At 40.4% G+C, this 15,613-nt stretch overlaps 1 protein-coding gene across 3 annotated transcripts in view; it reads right to left on the reverse strand.

Moving 5' to 3' along the window:
* The window catches only part of STAG2 (stromal antigen 2), a 164,043-nt gene that overhangs the window by 128,459 nt on the left and 19,971 nt on the right, over positions 1 to 15,613 (reverse strand). The window lies entirely within an intron of this gene.

The following is a 15,613-nucleotide window of genomic DNA, read 5'->3' on the forward strand; positions in this document are numbered from 1 at the left end:
CAGGACCAAAGGTGGTTGGTTCGAATCCCGGTGTCCCATATGGTCCCCTATGCCTGCCAGGAGCTATTTCTGAGCAGATAGCTGGGAGTAACCCCTGAGCACCGCCAGGTGTGACCCAAAAACCAAACAAAAAACAAAACAAAAAAAAAAAAACAAAGGAATGCATCTTTGATGTCACCAACTTGAAGATTTTTCATATAAAACCAATTAAAGCACAAAAGTAGTTATATAGAGATCTTATTGTTACTACAATTTTCAAGCAGCAGCAGAAAGCAACACTAAAATTCCATGGTAAAAAGTAATGGGAGGGGCTGGAGAGATAGCATGGAGGTAAGGCCTTTCATGCAGAAGGACGGTGGTTCGAGTCCCGGCATCCCATATGGTCCCCCGTGCCTGACAGGAGCGATTTCTGAGCGTGGAGCCAGGAGTAAGCCCTGAGCACTGCCGGGTGTGACCCAAAAACAAAAAAAAAAGGTAATGGGATGGGCAAGAGAGATATAGCACAGTGGTAGGACGTTTGCCTTACAAGCAGTCGACCCAGGATGGACCCAGGTTCAATTCCTGGCATCCCATATGGTCCCCCGAGCTTGCCAGGAGCAATTTCTAAGTGCAGAGACAGGAGTAACCCTGAAAGTCACTGAGTATGGTCCAAAAAAAAGTAATGGGATGAATGATAATATATACTGAGATTTTTTACTAAAAGAATAAAGTAAAATCCAGTTCACTTCGACAGTACATAAACTAATATTGGAATAATAAGTCTAAAGCCAGATACTGAATTTATCGAAGTCTGCCCTCAATATATGAAACAATATATTGTACCATGTCTCCTAGATCATATCTCCTAAATGTTTTAAGGACAATGTTTTACCATGTATACAGCATATATAAATATATGGCTGTGGTTTACTCCCACTTAATTGATTACACAGAATAATCTTTAAAAAAAACTGAGACCTGAGCAAATGTTTTATCACAGGGGATAGCCAGGATTCGATCTTAGGCACTGCATGGACCTCCCAGCATCTCTGCAAACAACCCCGAAGCATGGAGTAATCCCTAAGAACTCTATCTGACCCAAACCCCCCAAGAAAAACATGCTCAGATAACAGAGGGATTTATCAGATCCCTGATAAATCATTTAATTTTCATTTTTTCCTCTGACCTTTTGCTCATACATGTATGCATAAATACCTCAGATTTTTTCAAAAACTATAGCCCTAGCTCCTCTTGATAATGAAAGCTTAATAGTCATAAAATTCCAGTCTATTTTTCTTAAGACTGACCCCAGTAATTATTATAGCACTACTTCCAAGATATAGTTTTATGTGGAATTATTCCTATATTTTCATTATTAAATCCAGATGGTCAACATTTGCAGGGATCTCAAACTCGAGGCCCACAGGCTGTTTGCGGCCCTCCATACAACATTTTGTGGCCCTGCCCTACAGGAATCTTTTTTTGTTTTGTTTTGTTTTGTTTTGTTTTAGTTGTTTGGGTCCCCCCCCCTAATGTTCAAGGCTTACTACTGACTACACTCAAGGATCACCCCGACTTTGCTTCCTGCGGCCCCCAGGTATATTGAGTTTGAGACCCCTGATTTAGAGGATCTTGATTAATGACTATGTATATATCTACAAGTTGCTAATTTCAATTGGGAAGAATTCTAGCTATTACTGCCTAAGGATTTAAAATGACAGGTGATGAAGAGAGATATTGGGTAGGTAAATCTGCTAAAGGGGTGATGGATGAAAACTAATGTTGGCAATGGTCATAAGGTAGTAAATAAAGATGACTACATATGAAAATACACCTGAAATTTATTCATTGTTATCTAAAAAATGACAGATGTCATAATCATAACCTAGACTGGTAGCTGGCATCTGAGTAAGATTCAATAAATGATATTAACAATGCTAAAAATTAGCATGTAAGAGTCAGCTAAATAGCTCAAGGACAAGCTCTGCACAGCAAAGTTCAATTATCAGCATAGCCTAGCCTCTCAAGCACCACCAGCTTCACTATTAAACAGCTCCTGGGTTGGGGAGCACCTACTTAAAAAAGACAAAACTAACATTTAAAATAGTAATAGTTAATTTTACAGCAAGAAGAGAGGGCCCTTGCCTGGGTTTGATACCCAGCACAAACGTATGGTACCCCAAGCACTGCCAGAAATGATCCCTGAGCACAGAGACAGAAGTAAGCCCTCAACATTGCTGAAAATGATCCCAAAATCAAAGAGATACATAAATAAAAACATAATAGTTGGGGCCAGAGCGGCGGCGCTAGAGGTAAGGTGTCTAACCGATATGGTCCCCCAAGCCAGGAGAGATTTCTGAGCACATAGTCAGGAGTAACCCCTGAGCATCAAACAGGTGTGCCCCCCTCCAAAAAATCATAATAGTTGTTCAAATAAATTTTATATATGCTAAGATAAAATTACAGGTATTGTTTGTTATAATGCTTTCCAAAATTTATTTTTTTTTTTTTAGTCATACCCAGCAGCACTCAGGGGTCACTCCTGGGTCTATGCTCAGAAATTGCTCCTGGCAGGCTCAGGGGACTATATGTGATGCCGGAATTCGAACCACCGTCCTTCTGCATGCAAGGCATACCCTACTTCCATGCTATCTCTTCGGCCCTCCAAAATTTATCTTTCTTTCAGTAGTCCTTTACTGTAACTAAAAATAAGTGAATTTCATCTGACATTTTGTCAAATATCATTAATATTATCAAAGCACATTTAACATGCCAGAAATTTAACACAGTATCTTAATTACTTCAAAGCAGATGCTATCCTACCAATTTTGCAAAGAAAAAAGCTACAGCTGGAGAAATGGTACAGTGGGTAGGATATTCACCTTGCCTGCTTCGATCCCTGGCATCCCACATATCTCCAGGCTACTGTCAGAAATGATCCCGAAGTAGAACCAAGAGTAAACCCTGTCCATCAATGTGTGTGGCAAAAAGGGTGGCTGAACTTTACTTTTATGCCAAGGTTAATGAGGGAAGGAGTCATAGGGTTCCAAGTTAAATCTGCTTAGCTCTAAGGTTTCTTTCTATTCTTTCCACTATCCAAATGGCTTCAAAATATATTAAAATGTTTTTGGAAGCTATTCACATTACAAGTATAGGCATGAACCAGAAAACTATTAAGAAATCCAAATACCTGTGTTATCAGCCAGTAAATTTCATCCAGTAGCATACACAACTCCTAGATCATGTAAGATTAGAAAAAAAGTCAACCTGAGGAGATCTGGGTTAAAATCCTGGCATCTATTAACTCTGTAAAATAATTTTTTTTATTCATATACATATTTGAGGTTAGCATCCTAAGTCTTCTAAGATTATATTGCTCTAAATAATGAAGTAGAAACAGTACAAACAGAACATAATCCCTTGTGTTTACCAATTATAGTATATGACCTTGGGCCATGTTGTTTAGCTCCTATGAAAGGCTAATTCCTCGCTTGTAAAATAGCATGAATACCACAAGACCTCCTTTAAGAATTGGGGGGGGGGGACTTACTATGAGGACAGTAAAAGTACTGTTTAAAATCTACATCACAATTTTGGGAGGCCTTTTGTGGGCACACCCAGTGGCACTCGGGACCATATAGGATGCTGAGGATCAAACTCAGATTGGCCACGTGCAAGCAAATGCCAGGCCAGCTATGCTATTCACTGTAGCCCCTAAACTCTACATCTTAAGTACAATGAACTAAAGGTACGTAATCACTATTTCATTTGATCAATACAATGAGCAGCACACTCAATGATATCAAGCAATACCTTCAATACAATGGGGAAAATACAGTTCAAAGCAAATATTCTACTCTGCCATGCAAACAAGATGGTGACAAAAGAAAGCATAGTTTCAAGCAGCTCTTCTCACCGGTTTCAAAGTTAACTTCTTCAGCTTATAAAAAATCTTACCTTGGAAATATACCAAAGAATAAATGATTGCTTAACATGAAATGGGATCAGAAATGGACCAGGAGAATACATGGGTTAGAACACAAAGGTATGATCCCTGGTACCACATGACTTCCAGATAATCTCCAGGTGTAGTACCAAAGGCCTTGAGAGCTTCTGACTTATGAGTGTAACCCTTAGAAGCCTAGAGCAATGCTGCAATGCTCTGGTGATTCCTACATTACGGGGAGCTAGCAGTACTGCATCCTCAGGCCTTAATACTAACCCACCAATCAAACTTGGCCAAACCTGATTTGCCAAGTATTGCTAAGAATGGTGCCAGGATTCCCTAAGCAGCGCTTGAGTCACACACACACACACACACACACACACACACACACACACACACAAAAGCAGCGCTTGAGTCACACACGCACACATCAACTAGTCAAAAGGAAATATGCCAATGATCATACTTCATATACTTTATGAGCTCAGCTACATAGAGAAAAAGATTTACTTAATGAACTTTGGAGACTTGCCTTTGTTTAGCTTTACTATAGTAATACTGATAAATCCCTCAAATCTTAGAATTTTCCTGCTCCTCCAACTGATTTAAAAAAAAAAACAAGTGCTTCTTAAAAGTTCATAAATTTAGTTACACTGAAAAATTAAGACTGGCTCTATTTCTAAACATTTTAATAGCATCCAAGTAAATTACAAAATAGATTTACTTATTTGGGCCTGAGTATGCCCAGATAGTCGGGTGTCAATATGAACCCACCACACGCGCGCACGAACACACACACACATCTGTACAGATATTAAAACTACAACCTGTGGACATTATAGCAATAATCGCAGAAAAAGAGGAAAATAATTCACTCATTCAACAAATATCTCCTACACTTATTATGTACCTAGCATGCTGTTAGAGGTACCAAAATTACAGTATTTAACAGCAAATTTCCTGCTCTCCTGGTGCTTAAATTCTAGTAAGGTTTGGAAGAGAGCACAAAGAAACAAAGGAACAATCGGCAAGCAATGGCAAATTGTTATATTAAATTGAAAGAAGGTGGCTGAAGAGACAATAATGAGGTTAAAGTACAAGCAAGCATCAATAGCCAGCTCCACAGGCTTCCTAGAGCACTGGAAGCCCCGCAAAGTAGCAGCCCAAAGTACCAGCCGGGGTGGCTTGTTAATCCACAGCACACACCCCAGCACATGAGCAACATGAGACAAAAAATAAAAAACAAAATAGGCTCTTTACCCTTCTAGAGAAGCTCATTTCCTTCTTTCCCTCATACCTCCCTTCCTTGCCTTCTTTCAAAAGGTGCTATTTCTCCAAGTAAATTTTTCTAAATAAAATTATTTAACTTACCAAAAAATAAAAATATGAAACCCACTTTAAGCCAAAGTAACAGTACAGCAGGCTGGGCACTTGCCTTCCACATGGCTGACCAAGCTAAATCCCCAGTATCCCATATGATCCCCCAACACACACTCCATCAGGAGCGGTCCCTGAGCTCAGAAGTAGAAGTTAATTCCTAAGCACCTCTGGGTATGACCCAAAAACAATTTTAAAATGCCCAGGAAATAACAACATTGTAAGGGCAGTAGGATTCCAATCACTACAGTTTTGGAAAGCCTTTTTGAAAAGGGGGTGAGGAGTGGGGTTGGATCACATCACACAATGTACCATGCTGGGGAGGGAGTTGTTCCCAACTAAGTCTTAACTTATAATGGGTGTTTGAAAATTAAGTGATTTCCATTTGTCTTTACAATCTGAACTTTTCCACTATACAATGTTATTAGTTAAGCTGTTAATCACCCCCAAAGTCTAGCCTCTTAATCTGTGAATCGCAATCCCATATAGGGTTACAACACAATGTACTTGTGAAAAAAAGTGCCAACAGTAAGAGCTTTCTGAAGTCCCAGAGACTGAAAAATAAATTCAAAATCAACCATGTAATCAATCTGCCTGCACTTAACCAAGCTGCATTTCTCAAGCAAAAGGGGAAGAAATTGTAAGGTCTGCTCTAAAGTGTTCTCAATATCCTAAAGAACTGTTTGTTGTGAGGCTGAACAGACAGCTCAGCATGCTTTGCCTGTGGGAGACCCTACCAAGCCCTGAACACAGGGGAAAGGAATGAATAGTAGTAGACACCACCAGGTGTAATTCAAAAATCAAAAACTTTTTTTCTTTCTCCATGGGGTTCAAGTGTCTTCGCATTGCTACCTGATATAAATATAAATGCAACTGTGTCTTCTTTTTCCTTAAAATGCTCAGGGGTTACTCCTGGCTCTGCGATCAGAAATCACTCCTAGTAGGCTAGGAGAACCATATGAGATGCGGGGGATCAAACCTGGGTCGGCAGCAGGCAAGGCAAATGCCCTGCCTACTGTGCTATCACTCCAGCCCATGATTGTGTCTTTTAAAAAAATCATTTCAATTTCATTTTGGGCCAACAAACTAAAAATAATCATCACTATCAAAAACAGCCTGTGCTACTAACAAATTTCAATTTCAATATAAGCCTGTACTATGAAAAATTACACTGTAGTGAAAAAACTGGGCTTTTCCACTAGTCCTGTCTATTGACCAAACACTTGTACAAAGTTCATTCACAAACTAAATGAATAAAATGTATCTCTATTATGCTAGATAACAGATTACTTACTGTATGCTTCCTAAGCAACTTCTGCTTATAACTGGAACTACAAAAATTTCTGTTGATAAACTAAAATCGTCTGGAACGACGAGGAAAGTGAACAGAAATTACAAAATAATAAACCCAGGGCAAGAGTTAAGAGTGAAAAGGACACACACACCTTGCATATGGCCAACCCAAGTTCAATCCTCGGAACCCCATATGGGCCCCAGATCCCTGCTAGGAGTGCTAACGCAAGAATAGACCCTGAGAATTACCAGGTGTGGTCCACAGAAATAGGAAAAAGTCCAATTCAGAATAATTAATAAATCTACGTAACTAAAACCATTACTACCAGCAATTAAACATAAAAAGGCTGCACACTCAAATATCCCCAGATCAAATGCAAATATGGGGGGGGGGTGTCACACTTGACAGCGCTCAGGGGTTACTCCTGGCTCTATACTCAGAAATCGCTCCTGGCAGGCTCGGGGGACCATATGGGATGCCGGGATTCAAACCCAGTCCTTCTGCAAGCAAGGCAAATGCCTTACCTCCAAGCTAAGGTACCTCCGGCACCTTTTTTTATTTTTTTTTAAAGAAGCATCCTTTGCAAAAAGGAGGAGAGTGGAGGTCAGGTGAGGGGAGAGATGGGTGTGCAAAAGTTCATGGGGTTACCTCTCCAGGTCTGTGTTAAAATTTTTCATTTGGGGCCCGGAGAGATAGCACAGCAGTGTTTGCCTTGCAAGCAGCCGATCCAGGACCAAAGGTGGTTGGTTCAAATCCCGGTGTCCCATATGGTCCCCCGTGCCTGCCAGGAGCTATTTCTGAGAAGACAGCCAGGAGTAACCCCTGAACACCGCCGGGTGTGGCCCAAAAACAAAAAAAAAATTTCATTTGGGGCCAAAGAAATAGCATGGAAGTAGGGCATTTTCCTTGCATGCAGAAGGGTGGTGGTTCAAATCCCAACATACTATATGGTTCCCTGAGCCTGCCAGGAGCGATTTCTGAGTGTAGAGCCAGGAGTCACCCCTGAGGGCTGCCAGGTGTGACCCAAAAACCAAAAGAAAAATTATTTCACTTGAAATAAAGCAGAAGAGATCATGCGGTACTGGGCATGATGATACTGGGCAATTCTAGGTATTATTCTAGTGAAAATCATTTGTATTCATTTAGTATAGTATATCCATCATCACAAATGTATAATACACATATATTCCATTCTGTGCTTGGCCTTTGGAATAGTTACAGTTCTTAAATTGTAACTGCCTTCCTGAGATTTTATTTTTACCTTTCTAAACTATGAGTTCTATGAGGGCAAGTAGTAGGAGCCAGGCCTTTGCTCACTAACATATCACCACTTGTTTGCACAGGAAGCAACTCACGTATTTGTAGAGCAACTTCATTTGTGAGTATATATATACAAAAATATCGACAGTAGAGAACAGTTCAAAAATTTGAAACCCATATTTGTAGCAGCATTATTATTCACAATAGCCCAAAGATAGAAACCATCTAAATAGCCATCAATGAGCAATTATACAAAATGTACTAATAAACACAAGGAACAGTATTCAGCCTAAAGAGGACAATGCTGACATATACTGGAAGATGGATGACCCTGGATGACCCTCTAAAGTATTATTTAGGGGCCGGAGTGATAGCACAGTGCGTTAGGGCGTTTGCCTTGCAAGTGGTCAATACAGGTTTAATCCTCGGCATCCCATATGGTCCCCGAAACCACCAGGAATGATCCCTGAGTGCAGAGCCAGGAGTAACTTCTGAACACCTCTGGGTTTGACCCCCAAAAGTATATAGTAAAAAAGCTAATCACAAAAGGTCAAATCATCTATGTTTCATTTTACCTAAGGTACCTTCCTAGTCAAAATACAGACTCTATGTACTGGTTATCAGGTACCAGTTGAGGGCAGAGGAGGTGATTGTGAGTTGACTACTAAGTACATAAACAGTTAAATAATAGTATGACCAAAAAGTGTTCTGGAGGATCAGAAAGATAATACTAAGGGCAGAAATCTGGTAATATACATTCTCCTAAACATCACACAATGCAAGTTCTGAAGCACAAAATTAAGATTAGTCAACCACAACTATAGGGTGTGTGATGAAATAGGAAGACAGACAAAAAGACACTAACCCAAACAATAGCCCCCAAAAACACCATTCTCGAGGATGGAGAGATAGTACCTTAGACACAGTGCTTTCCTCTCATGCAGCAGACCTGGTTTCATCCCTGCACATGATCTAAGATTAAGCCCTAAATAGTAACATAGTGGAATTGTGTAGCCCTTTCAGATTGGTAACAGTAATTTCTCTTGAAGATTATTCCAAGCAAAAAAAGTGAGAACATTTTGAATGTCTGACATTTTCTTTTACTCAAGGCAACAATTTTACTAATTTTGAAGAAAACAATGGGGCCTGAGTAATAGCACATTGGTGGAGCATTTGCCTTGTACGAGGCTGACCTGGGACAGACCCGGGTTTGATTCCCGGCATCCCATATGGTCCCCAAAACCTGCCAGGAGAGATTTATGAGTGCAGAGTCATGAGTAACCCCAAGTGCCACTGAGGAGGAGGAGGAAGACAAAGGAGGAGGAGGAGGAGGAAGTAATTGAGTACAGAAGAGAAACAAAGATTTTAAAGTTTTCCTTTTCGAAATGTACTCCAGCAAGGGTCCAAGAAGCTTGCCCTGAGGGCTGCCACTTGAGCTTGCCCTGGTTGGATTCTCACCACCACCTATGGAATCCTGAGCACTTCAAGGATCACTATTGAGCAGAGCCAGATAGAGGCCCAAGTACTGAAACTATAGCATAGCCCTTCGCACAAAAAGTACTCCAGCGAATCAAACCATAATTATCGTAGCTATTTTGAAGAGAATATTAAGTTGTAGATCATATCATAATAGCACAGATATATTCCACTGCAGTTATTTATCTACATAGTTAGATCTGGAGATCGAACCAGGGTTTGTCCTGGTTCAGCTGCATGTACCACTAAGCTATCGCTCTGGACCATCCAGTAAAATGTCAGTTTACTTCTTGTAAAGGATATATCCTTCCTTTGACCAGACCACGTTTACATAGTCTTAGTAACCTGGGAGAATAACGGAGTGTAAATAATTCAACTCCCAAGAGATGCCACAAAAAGGAAAAAAAACCAATCCACATAGATAATCACTGATTGTATCAGCTTTAAAGATAATTTTAACTTGACATAATTGGAACAACAGTTTTTATATTGTACACAATTTAAAAGTATCTCCCAGATGGAAAAAAATGCCATCTGGATTCATTTCAAATTTGAGATGCTTTATGGATTTTGTGCTACATTTTCCTAGATTTTCTCCTATCTTCCTGAGCACTCTAAATAATGCTTCTTACTCAACTGACTACAAATATTTTCTACCTCCAATCCCTGGCACTTCTTTGTAAGTTTTTTCCCTCTAAAAGCCAATATATTCTGTGCATAGGATCCCTAATATGCATCTCCTACCCATGTGTCTATAAAACTATGGTTGCTTATTAAACAGTTGGAAGTTATAAGTATCTAAAACACAATTCATTGCTGTCTCTACAAAATTAGCTAGAGCATAGCACATTATCACTAGTTGAGCCTACATGCAATGACCAGACATTTTTTGTAAAGAGAAATAAGAAAGCATTCCAAATTACAAAATATTTAAATGCTATCAAAATATTGACTGAAACTATTGAAAGATTCCATTCATGTCCTGCTTTACCTTACATATGTACGTACACATATAGAAAGCATGTGCATGTGCTGTCTATACGTTATCTCCTAAATTATAAATAGCACAGCTAGGAATCTTCCTGTTAGAAGCCAATTCCTGACTCCACATCTAGCTCCCCATCTTTGCTAGCTAAAAATAGTCAATGAAGAATTTGGGAGGGGCAAAGACTCCAAGTAGTGTACAGGGGCCAACTCTCTGAAAGACTCGGACAGGTTGTATGGGCCTAATGTTCAGTGCTCAGGCTAGCTATATGGTGCTGCTTGACACAGAGGCACATAGATAACAATCTGTAACACACCTAAAAGTGTACCACACCAAACAGTTCCTAAGATCAAACCCAGGGCCTTCCTAGACACCAATAAATGTCTAGGCAAAGCAAAAGTTGAAAGTTACAACTGAAAGTAGACACCTAATAAGATAAAAGTCTTCATCAAAACTAAACACCAGCCCTGAGCACCATTTGTACATGGCCCAAGAACAAAACAAACAAGAACTAAGACTAAACGGAGGGCACAGACTTCTGCGACCAGGCAACTTCTACAACCAGGATTCTAAAATATACAATATGAAACTAAACTACCTCTCCACTCCCATACCAAAATAGATACATTTTATTCTCTGTTCCAGGTTCATGAAGATTAATCAACTTTAATTCAGAACCAGCTTGCAAATAAGTCAAGTGAATCTTAAGAAAACATGTAATATAGTCACTCAATAAATATTAAGCAGCTGGGGCCAGAGAGATAGCATGAAGGTAAGGCGTTTGCCTTTCATGCAGGACAGTGGTTCGAATCCCGGAATCCCATATGGTCCCCCATGCCTGCCAGGGGTGATTTCTGAGCATAATGCCAGGAGTAACCCCGGAGTGCTGCAGGGTGTAACCCCAAAACCAAAAAATATATATTTAAGTACCTAATATGTCCTAAGCACTATTCTAAGATCTGTGGTTAGTTATCACAAGGAACAGGACTGACCAACATTCTAGATCCAGAGACTGTAGAGAAGACTTAAGGGAACTGGGTTTGATTCCTGGTATCACATGGCCCTTCAGCACTGATGGGAGCTTGCCCAGAGATTTGCTGGGTGTGACCCCCCCCAAATAAAAGAAATATACATTCTAATGCAGGAAAAGAAGTTGGGTAAAACTATGTTTGATGGTGGTGAGAGTACGGGGAGAAATAGTGCAGACTAAGAAGAAAATGCTAGAGGCAAAGGTTATTATTCTACAAGACAGGTAGATGAAATGCTTCACGGAAAGGCTAATTGTGTGCACAAAGTGTCCAGAGGAAATGAGCAACCAAGCCAGTCACAGGAAACAGCAACTAGAGAGGCTCTGAGATAGAAACCTATTTGGGGAAATTACTTAACTTCTTTAGCCTCAGCTTTCTCACCTATTAAATGGGGATGATATCCCTGACACCAATGGTTTTCAACCACTGTTCCAACAGCATAAAAAGGCTGAAAGGCACTAGTCTACCACAATAATTAACTGTTGGTCTGTAGACTGATGCTCAGACATGTGTTAAAGGATGAAAACTAGGGGCCGGAGAGATAGCATGGAGGTAAGGCGATTGCCTTTCATGCAGGAGGTCATCGGTTCGAATCCCGGCGTCCCATATGGTCCCCCGTGCCTGCCAGGAGCAATTTCTGAGCCTGGAGCCAGGAATAACCCCTGAGCACTGCCGGGTGTGACCCAAAAACCACACACAAAAAAGGATGAAAACTACTGTACTACATTATGAAAGAAGTAACAGTAGTATGTTACATTAACATACAAAGTAATGTGGAATGAATATATAAAACATACTCAATAAATGAAAATTTCATTACTCATTTGGGGATATCATCTATGAAATTCTAAGAATATTGTCAGGAACACAAAAAACTCAGAAAAAGGATTGTCACCTAATTCCCTAATAGCATATTAAAACAGATGGGATTGTACCTATTTCATGGCTAGGAAGCTTGAGGATCAAAGATCTTTCCAATTCCCTGATGGCCCCTTAAATTTCTATAAGGATAAAGAAAAGTATGGGGCTAGAGTGGTGGCACAAGTGGTAAGATGTTTGTTTGCCTTGCACACAGTTAACCTAGGACAGACCACGGTTCGATCTGCAGCATCTCATATGGTCCCCCAAGCCAGGAGCGATTGAGCGCAGTCAGGAGTAACCCCTAAGTGTCACTGAGTGTGGCCCAAAAACAAACAAACCAAAAAAAGCACAAAATTAAAGAGAGGATTTACACATTGCCAGGATGAGAAAACTACTCACATTAAAGTGACTGAGCAGCAGTATAATGCTATATAGCACTAAGAATATGAACTGTATACTGTAGACAGTCTGAATTTTTCTTATTAAGGTGCTATCACTTCCTAGTATGCTTGCTTACTTGGTAACTTCAATTTTCTTTGTACTTGTTACCTCATCTACTAACAGGAAACAATAATTGTACTGGGGCCCAGAGCGGTAACACAGCAGTAGGGCTTTTGTCTTGCACACAGCTGATCCAGGGCAGACCTGGGTTGGATACTCGGCATCCCATATGGTCCCCAAGCCAAGAGCGATTTTGAGTGCATAGCCAGGAGTGACTCCTGAGTGTAAGCCCTGAGCTTGGACGTAGCACCAAAACAAAAAAAATAGTAATAATAATTGTACTCAACTTACAGGGCTGTTGAAAAAATTAAATGAAGTGCTTTTCAAAAAAATCACTTATTTCAGTGACTCTCATATAGTCATAAAGTCAGACATAGCACAAAAGTGAAAAAAATTAAAATCAGCATTAAAATGTTTTTACTTTCCATGCTAATTTTTAGAAATTGTAAAGATAATGAAAAAAGCAGCAGAAATGGGAGGCAACACAAACTGGCAGCAAAATACTGTACAGATTTGGAGCAATTTACCTAAATAAACTATTAGTAGTGTTGCCCTTTAATAAAAACTATACTACTAAGGGATATGCCAACACTCCTGAAAGACATGTGCTTCAAAGTTTATTTTCAAACAAGCTTAATTTCTTAAAATAAATCCAGATGTGGAGTTGGAGATAGCTCAACAGACTGAGCACATGGTCTGCATACCGGTTTCTATCCCAGCACCACATAACCTCCAAAGTAAATAGGTATATCACAAAAAAGCAAAGACACACACACACACAAACACCACACACACACACACAGAGGCCAGAGGACAGTATAGCAGGTCTTGCAGTACAGCTTGCCTTGCATATGGCTGACCAAGGTTCAACCCCAGTATTCTATAGTGTCCCAAGTACCTCCAGGAGTAATCCCTGAATTCAGAGCCAAGAGTAACCCCTAATCTGCCACATATGACCAAAAAAGGCAGAAAAAATTCAGATGTCGCTTTACTGAAGACTAACACATACACAATATGATCAATAATTATTTCCCATTGAACTCTTTCCTATGAATTAATTTTTTATGAATTAATTTTTATAAAGTGAAATACATGACAAATAAAAATGACCTATCTTGGGGCCATTGATGCTTCCATATGGTCTCCTGAGCACAGACAGAAGAACAATCCCTGATCATCATCAGGTGTGGCTCAAACTCTCACCTAGAAGGAATGACTACCTCCATTAGTTTTGAATAACCTTTTTCCCTACTTAATATCCAAAATCTTTCTCTTACTTCGAGAAGTTTTTTTTTTTTTGGTTTTTCGGGCCACACCCATTTGATGCTCAGGGGTTACTCCTGACTAAGCGCTCAGAAATTGCCCCTGACTTGGGGGGACCATAAAGGACACCGGGGGATTGAACCGCGGTCCTTCCTTGGCTAGCGCTTGCAAAGCAGACACTTTACCTCTAGCACCACCTCGCCGGCCCCGAGAAGTTTTATTTTATAAATTTAGGATACTTGACTAAATATTTTTCTCCTTCCTAAAACTTGTTACCATTGTGATATCTATAAGTCATCAGGGAGTCAGGGTATCACCATATTTAAAAGTTCTGGAATTAGGGACCGGAGAGATAGCACAGTGGTAAGGCATTTTGCAGAAGGACAGTGGTTCAAATCCCGGTGTCCCATATGGTCCCCTGAGCCTGCCAGGAGCAATTTCTGAGCGCAGAGCCAGGGAAAAAAAAGTTCTGGAATTAGGTAGAGCTATATTCAGAAATGAATTTAGGGGCCGAGGCAATAGCACAGCAGGTAGGATGTCTGCCTTACAAGCAGTCAACCCAGATTATACCCCCAGCATCCCGTAAGATCCCTAGAGCAGGCCAGGAGTCATTTCTGAGATCCTGGAGTAAAGAAAGTGCCCTGGGTTTGGCCCAAAAACAAACAAAAGAAATGGGTTCTGTCACTTGCTAGATGAACTGGAACAAGTCAATTAACCAATCTGAACCTCAGTAAAGGAAAATACACCCAATCACCTCAGGTTGTTAAGATTTAAAAAATTAAGTCCTGAGAGCCTAGTACAGCTTGCAAGTGCTGAGAGACTAGTACAGTTTGCAGCATAGTAGACACTGTAAATGCATCCTGTGGGGCCGGAGTGATAGGCCAGATAGTGCAAGCAGGGCATTTTCTTTGCATGCAGCTGACCCAGATTTGATCCCTAGCACACCATATGGTTCCCCAAACATGTCAGGAGTGATCCCTGAGCAGAGCCAGAGTAAGCCCTGAACAGCACCTGGTGTAGCCTAAAAAAACAAAAAGACATGACATCTAACAGATAAAAACTTAAAAGCCTAGAAAGAAAGTAGAAGGGGTGGTGAGGCCCTAAATTAAAAACTCAGCACTGCAGGGCATGAGCCTGGAAGTCCCAGATCACCACCAGACCACAGCACCAAAATTACAGAATGAGTGCTGCAGTGGTCTCCCAGGACTGAGTGTGGCAGCTATCTATCTAATGGCAGCTACCTAAACTTTTTTAGGTCTCAGAGCAACACTACAGTTGGTAAGGCACATGACTTGCATGCGGCCAACCCAAAATTCCTGATATCCCATATAGCCCCCAAGCCTGCCAGGAGTGATTCTTGAGTGAAGAGCCAGGAATAAACTCTAAGCCCTACTGGACATGGCCCAAAAATAAATAAACAAAAATTTACGTTCAACATTAATTCAAATGCAGTTAGGGATCAAAGAGATAATACTGCAGGCTGGGAGCTGCCTTGATTTGATCCTTAGCATTGCATATGATCCCCCAAGCCTACCAGAAATGATTCCTAATAGACAAGCATAACCCCTAGCAGACCAGATATGGCCCCAAAACAACAAAAAATAAATTAGGGGAAACTAACTCACTATCCTTCCAATATTCAG

This window comes from Suncus etruscus, chromosome X, assembly GCF_024139225.1.
Source record: "Suncus etruscus isolate mSunEtr1 chromosome X, mSunEtr1.pri.cur, whole genome shotgun sequence".
NCBI lineage: Eukaryota > Metazoa > Chordata > Mammalia > Eulipotyphla > Soricidae > Suncus > Suncus etruscus.